Source organism: Pelodiscus sinensis, chromosome 5 (assembly GCF_052426305.1).
Source record: "Pelodiscus sinensis isolate ZL-2025 chromosome 5, ASM5242630v1, whole genome shotgun sequence".
NCBI lineage: Eukaryota > Metazoa > Chordata > Testudines > Trionychidae > Pelodiscus > Pelodiscus sinensis.
This window is the reverse complement of record NC_143056.1, coordinates 70781807-70789980: the sequence shown is the minus strand read 5'-3', so window position 1 is coordinate 70789980 and position 8174 is coordinate 70781807.

Here is an 8174-nt window from a genome sequence, read left to right as displayed (position 1 = left end):
CTCTTATTAAGTTTGCAGATGATACCAAACTGGGTGGGGTTGCGACTTCTTTGGAGGATAGGGACATAATTCAAAATGACCTTAGCAAGTTAGAGAAATGGTCAGAGGTAAACAGGATGAGGTTTAATAAAGAGAAATGCAAAGTGCTCCACTTAGGAAGGAACAATCAGTTCCATACATACAAGATGGGAAGCGACTGTCTAGGAAGGAGCATGGCGGAAAGGGATCTAGGGGTCATAGTGGACCACAAGTTGAATATGAGTCAACAGTGTGATGCTGTTGCAAAAAAAGCAAATATGATTCTAGGTTGTATCAACAGGTGTGTTGTAAGCAAAACTCGTGAAGTCATTCTGCCGCTCTATTCTGCACTAGTTAGGCCTCAGCTGGAGTACTGTGTCCAGTTCTGGGCGCCACATTTCAAGAAAGATGTGGAGAAATTGGAAAGGGTACAGAGAAGAGCGACAAGAATGATTAAAGGTCTAGAGAACATGACCTATGAAGCCAGGCTTCATGAACTGGGCTTGTTTAGTTTGGAAAAAAGAAGATTAAGGGGGGACATGATAGCGGTTTTCAAATATCTAAAAGGGTGTCACAAGGAGGAAGGCGAAAATTTGTTCCTCTTGGTTTCTGAGGACAGGACAAGGAGTAATGGGCTTAAAGTGCAGCAGGGGAGGTTTAGATTGGACATTAGGAAAAAATTCCTAACTGTCAGGGTGGTCAAATATTGGAATAAATTGCCAAGGGAGGTGGTGGAATCTCCCTCTCTGGAGATATTTAAGAACAGGTTAGATAGACATCTGTCAGGGATGGTGTAGACGGAGCTTGATCCTGCCTTGAGGGCGGGGGGCTGGACTCGATGACCTCTCGAGGTCCCTTCCAGTCCTATTATTCTATGATTCTATGATTCTATGATAATATGGATTTAGGAGTCTAATTTTAAGAACTCTGGTTTGAAAATATTGACCTTCATCAGTTGTAGAATGAAGCAGCCTGTCTAGTGAAGAGAAGCAGCTAAAAATTAGAAACTCTCAGCTGCATTGAGAGTGATTCAAAATATTCTGATGCCGTTACGTTGAACTCATTTGGAACTGTGTGTGTCTAATTTTGGTTGCTTCATTTTAAGGACAGTATAGAAGAGGTTTAAAAATATCTATAGAAGAGCAGTAAAGTAATTAGAGGTCTAGGTAGGATTTACACTTGAGATATTATATAAACTAGGATTATTTGGGATGAAAAGGTGAACTTGCAAAGGAGACTTGATTGGCATATTCAGAATAACGAAGGATACAGAAAAAAAGAGAAACACCCATGTTTTACTCTGATAGTAATAAGATAACAAAAAGGTTGATGAATAAATTGAAAGGGCAGTACACTCAGAGCAAATAAAAGGTACTACTTCTTTACACAGTGTACGGTCACCCTTTGGAATTGAACTGATAGGGGAAGTCACAAGGACCGATACTATGGGTGGATTTTTTTTAAACAGCTGGATAATTGCATGACTTATGAACAGTTTAACTATGCAAATTCATGATAAGGATGAATAATTTGACACTTATGTTCAAGGTTTAAGCTCCACAAAGACAAGAAGTAACTATTTTTTCCTTCAGGGGGAGGATTGTACAAGTGACAAGGTATTATGAGGCTCAGGGGTGCATCTTACACTGAAGCATTAGTAGTTGGCTACTGCCAGAGTATATTACCCAAACCCTCAGCTGATGGGCTACTTGGAGAGTTCCAGATCCATTGGAGGACAGTAATACAATCAGAGCAGGATCTTAATAGAGTGCAAAAGAGAAATGAAATTCAGAAAGGAATAATCATCACAAAAACATGACGGGAGTTGGGCGGTTGCTGGCTATGCAGGAGTGCTACAGAGAAGTGTGACAAGCTTCAGGCAACACCAAACTGAAGAAAAGTCAGCAGTGTGATGCAGTGACAAAGGTTAAATGGCATATCTGATTGTATTAGTTGAAGGATAGTGTCTGTCTTTGACTTGGCAATTATTCTGCTCCTCTCAACCCAGGTTAGGGACATTAAGAGTTGTTATCAAGAGGATAGTGTTCCATTCTGATGAGCCAAAAAGGACTGGGCAAGAAATTAATGGACTTAAACTACAGCAGGATAAATTAAAGTTAAGTTATTAGGATAAATATGGGAACATTAGGACAGTTCAGTAATGGAACACACCCCAGAGAGAATTCTGTGGACTTTTCAGCAGTGGAAGCATTCAAGGTTAACACTAGACAACTATCTGTATCTGAGGTGGTTTAGGGATAATGAAATCAATCCTAGCACAGTCAGCGGGATGGTCTACATGACTCGCTAGAAGTTCTTGCCAAGCCTAATGATACAATAATCCAGCAGGCCCCCTGCCTCCCATTTCCATCACTAGGCTCATTCCTCCAAATCATTTCTTTGTTTTTTAAAAAGACAACTCTTCCAGCTGTCTCATACCCACTTTAAAGTGCTGTTATTGTCAGAAAACTAACTGTAACAATGGCACATATCTCCTTCACCACATCTGTTCCCTGTTTATGCTCAGCTGACTATTAGCTTAACTTAGCAAAAAAAAGTTATTACTGTTTTTCTACTGTTAGACATGTTGGGCTAGCCTAGGTAAGAGAGAGTGGACTGGGGTCACTCTCTACTGTTAGATATAGGATGAATTTTTAGGGCTGGCAGGAAACAAAAAAAAAGCTTGATTTGTAAACTCAATATATCAGATCTGGAGGAGCTGAAAGAAAATGAGCATGAAACCTCCTGGTACTGTTTTCTACTGTAATTTTTAGAGAACTACTGCACTTCCTAAATGGCATGACTATTTTGTTGTTGCCTATGAACATCACAATCCATGAACACATGACTGCAGAGTCATGCTGAAACCAAGATTCTTACAACCTCCTTAACTAAAAGCTAGGGTTATAGTAGAGTCTTACTCTCCACAGTTATTAAGAGGATAAATGCTGGTGTCTTCCAAGCAGGTCTGCTCAAGAAATTCCTTAAAAACACATATATCAAAAGCATTTAAAAATAACTTTGTTTCCTTTTGTTCCACGTGTTCTAGTCAGAATCTGAGACTATAGACCTAAGCAATATTGGCATTTCTATTTATTGCTTGCCATATCCTTGTCTTGTAAATCAATATTGGCATATGTACAGGAAATATTTGCTGTGATGTAAAGATTAAAACAGGAAGATAGAAGTCAAAAAGCCTAAATTCTGTTCCTAGCTCTTCTGCTGACAGACTGTAACTTGGATCAAGTCACTTGATTTAACAGTTCTGTAATTCAGGGCACATCTACACAGCAGGGCGAAAGCCGAAATAAGCTACGCAACTTGAGCTACGTGAGTTGTGTAACTGAAGTTGAAATAGTGCCAAAAGCTGAAATAAGCTGTCTACACAGCAGGAAGTCTGAGAAGTCCTCCAGCTCGACATTATTTTGACAATATGTCAAAATAACTGCTTGTAGTTAGGGTTGCCGGATGGCTGAAACAAAAATACTGAACACTACCCCCCCCAAAAAAAAAACATGGGAAAAAATTTTATTGAAGGAAAAAAAGGGGGGGGGGGGAAAGACAGACAGACTCCAGGGACCTACTAGGGGTTTCCAAGTAGTCATTTAAAAAAAAAAAAAAAAAAAAACTGGACACACTTCACTGGGGGGGGGGGGGGGGGGGGGAGAGGTGTGGCGGAAGGACCAGCCAGGAAGGGAGCAGGGGGGCCCCCTAGAAACAGCTAATATGGGGGGAAACGGGGCTGGCCGCGGGAGATCGGGGAAGGAGGGATCGGTTGGGAGGGGCGGGAAGCACAGCTGGGGAGGATCGGGGGCCGCAAGGGTGGTCGGGAGGAAAGGTGGGTAGGAAGCACAGCTGGCGGGGGAGGGGGGTGCAGTGGTGCTGGCCGGAAGGAAAGGGAGGCCAGGAGGAAGGGGGAGCGGGAAGCAGAGCTGGCGGGTGGGGTGCAGCGGCGCTGGCTGGGGGAGATCAGGAAGAGGAATGGGCCGGCGGCAAGCACAACCGTGGGGGGGGGGGGAGAGCTTGTGGGGGGGCTGGCCGGGGAAGATCAGGAGGGGAAGTGGGGGAGAACTGGCCAGCCGGGAAGTGGGGGCGGTGAGCAAATCGGCCGACAGGGAGCGGGACTGACCTGGGTACTTGCTGCTCTCCCGTGCAGGCTCCTGACGACCAGACTGTCCCGTACAATACTGGACATCTGGCAACCCTACTTGTAGTGTAGACATGGACTATGTTATTTTGGAATAACATCAGTTATTCCGGAATAACGTTGCTATGTAGACATAGCCTCACTTCCCCCTCAATTAAAACAGGTAGAGTGATATTTGCCTATCTTAGGAAATGCTCAGCATCTTAGTGAAGTATTTCCAGACCCACCTGTGAAAGGAACCCTAGAGAAGTGTTAAGTATTGCTTCTGCCAAGGCAGTACAGTGTTTCCATCTATGTTATTGCTGCCCACTTGTATCCCCCTCCTTTTCCATACAGGAGATAAAACTCCAGAGATATGGCAAAAGACAGGGCTAAATTTCTGCATGACACTCTCACACCTAGGAGGGTGGGCTATTGAAAGCCCAGCATTAGCACTGTGGGCATTCCCATCTCAAAGCATTTGTGCCCCTGATGCCACCAGAGAGGGACAGTAAGCTTTAGAAATAGAAAGCTATAAATTTGTTTCCCCTGGTTCCCATTCTTGTTTTTGCAACATACCAACATCCATCTAAAAACTAGGAGGGGCAGTTGTGTAGCTGGCAGCCACATGCTACCCAGACCAGTTATAAACCCTGGAGAACGTTAAATGGCAAAGTTTCACTTCCATGTGTTGAGCAAGTGGTAGTGGTGGGCGGTGGGTGGAGGGGGACATAAAAATAAAACCATGAAAAGATTAATTTGCAGAAGGAATGAAGGCTTCAAGCTCACCCTTTGTAACCCCAGAAAGCAGCACAGTGTTGATTAAAATCACCAAGAGGAGGCTGAGGGAATGCTAACAAATTTAAAATTCTTTGGAAAATTCAGACCTGGAATTCTAAACAAGTATAAGTAGCTCCACCTAGCCCAGAACATTGTGCTAGCAAACAGGAGTGTAGGTCTACCCATGAGGGAATAAAACACTGTGAAACTTGGAAGCCACGGACACACATTCCCATTTCCTCCCTGGTTTACTGTAGAATTGTGTTCCTCAATGCCCTCGCCTATGCTTAACATGTGTGTTTCCAGTAGAACCCCCCTTCATTTTTGAAGGGGAGATTATAAATTAGCTGCAATGCTGCCTGAGGGGTTTAGTCCTAGCACAGCAGGTATTGATTTAGGGTGGGGGTTTTTTTTTAAAACAACCCTTTTTTTAAATTGGAAGTTTTCTAGGGAAAAAAAGTATAGGCTTTGCAAAAAGCAGACAGTCTCAGCACAAAGAACAGTTTACACTACTGAACAGTATCATTTTCTAATGATCTGGATTAAACTGGCCCTTTTCAAAGTGTAATTCCATGATTTCATGGAACACTAGTCCCAAATCTCTGCTGGCAGCCTCAGGATGCTCATGTTACTAAGGTGTCTACCTTGAATTCCCATTTCTTGAGGAAAGACAGGAGCTGTCTGAATTCCTCATTACCCGTGCAGCCTTTGCATCATGGAGAATTCCTTTCTCCTAGACTAGACCCCCCCAGCCTATGCAAGGATTCCTACATTTCTCTTCCTCTCAAACTGTTTTCAGTATGGACTCCTCCTTTGGCCCCAGATCTCTGTTCTGTGGTGTCCCAATAAAACTCCATTCTTGGCCCTCAGCTAGTCTTTATCTACTTTATTTCATTCATCTTTTCTCTGCTTCTAACCAGAGCTACTGCTGTTAGTTCTCAGACCATTTTGCAACATCTCTGACTTGCCCCTGATTTAGTGTCTTGAACAAGTTTGGCACCCCAAAAACAGACATGCCTCTGTGAGTACAAGGAGCTTCCCCAAGCACAACTTCATCTCAACTCAGACCTTCCAATGGCCTCCATAGTTTGTAACCTCATCATCTTCTGCCCGGAACGCCAGCTCCTCAAACATCTGTCTGTCCAGCCACCCCTCTGCAACACTACTCTTTTACCTCACTGCTGAAAAGCCTATTTTCTCTCTCTGTTGCAGCTCCTCTATAGCTTCCCCAAGCCCCTACACTCCAGGCTCTGACTCAAATGCTTTTGGTACTCTTTCCACCCCAGGTCCTCTTCACAACGCTTGACTAGTTGCTAAGTCACTTCTGGAGAGCCAGTTCATTGCTGCTTGTAACACCCACCCACTGGTAGCACTACGTGAACACACACACAAAAAACACAATCCCTGCTCCATCCTGTGTTTATAAAGTGTTATATGGCTTTGTTCTACCCACTCACATCGTGTAGCAGCGACCTCCTACATGTCCATTTGCACATGCTTCTTCTGCTTTGTAAGACAGCCTTGCCTGGGCAGCTCTGTACATTTTCTGTTGATATTGTGGTGGTGGCCAAGAGCCCTTTTCATAAACCAGGGTCCCCTTGGGGTAGGCACTGTACAGATAAACAATCCAGGCTCTTGTAACAATGTTCCTGTTTCACTTCCACAGTTCTTAAGTCACAGCTGGAGACTATTTTGGTGTGCTGGGTTTTAGCACATCAAAAACTGACAGCAACAACACTGGTCTTCCACCTCCATAAAGAGCCCATCTCTCTCTGCATGCTCTATGCCCAGAGATGATTGGGTAAATAGGTGAGTTACCAGAGAGGTTGGAGTTGGCATCAGGCCAACGTGAAAAAATGGGTTGAGGAAAGCAAGTCAGAGCTCCATTTTGTTTATTCCAAGTAACTACAAGCAACAAGCTACAGTTCCTCAGGGACTAGAACTACCATACATTCTTGGGGGCGGGGGGGGGGTAGGGAAATGGAAAAGAGGGAGGGAAAGCACTCAAACAGGTGGAGCCTAAACCATATAGAACTTTGCTGATCAAAATCTGTTCCTTTCACTTCAGACACTAGACCCTGGGTAGCCAGTGCAGATAATCTCGAGAGCTGTGCTGGATGTGTGAGTCAGTGTTCAAGAAGCAGGCTGCTTTATTCTCAACTCAGTGCAATTTCTGGATGGTTTGAAGGTCAAGAGCATTAGAGACATTATCAAAGTGACAGGTAGACAACAAGAGAGGCCTGTGGCTGAAAAATGGATGCAATCTTCTTGTCAAGCACAGAGGCCAAGCAGCAGTTTTTGGAAGGATAACTACCTGAATGGCTACATTTCTACCACTATTCTACCTGAACTTCAGTTAGCAACTGCAGAACCATCCAGAGCCCAAAGGGAGGGGGTAATGTTTGAAGTGAATAGCAGGCAAGACCCATCCATCTGGGTTACTGAGGTAAATTCTGCCATCTAGTTTGTTTCCTCTCAACCTGTAAGCATTCTTCATCCTATCTGTAGAGTCTCAGGCACCTGGCTCTCGTCCACGCTTCACTCTGCATGTTAAGACACCGAACAAGTCAGAAGAGATTGAGTGGGGTATTAGCATATTGAAGACACGAATGCCCATACACGCCCCACTATCCACGTTAACTACCCTATATACTAACTGAAGAGAGGCAACAAAAGGGAATATAGGACAAGGTCCCATAGATCAGATGAGCAATTGCCCAAGACTATCCTCTGGCACTCCTCAGAAAAGAAGCAATGAAGCCTCCTGGTGACTCAATTTAATCCTCCTAACACCAAATGACATCACCAGCCTTCCATGATTAACTGTTTTAGATGTCAGAGCTTTATCCATTGCCAGGAAGGTAGTAAAATTGTTACCGTAGTTGACATGCTGTAGCCAGGCCTAAACCAAAGTAACTGGTGTCAGAGAGACTAGGACACTCCCAATATTAGAGAGACAATACAAAATAAATGTGCGGTCACCTGTTCTAAGAGTTTATAGTGTTCCCCTAACCTCCTGCTCCATCCAGGATTCAAGTTTAGTTTTACTATTGCAACACACCAATAAAAAAAAAAAAAATTGGCCAAGGCACATGCCATTGGGGAAGAACCATCCAAAAACAAATGGTGGCCTTTCCTCAAAGGCTGGCACATGAGGGCACTGCACAGCAAGGGGAACCACACAAGTACCATGTGCAAAGGCCTGCTTTTTGCATAGCTTCCTCATTGTTCCTCCGAGAGCAACAGACCA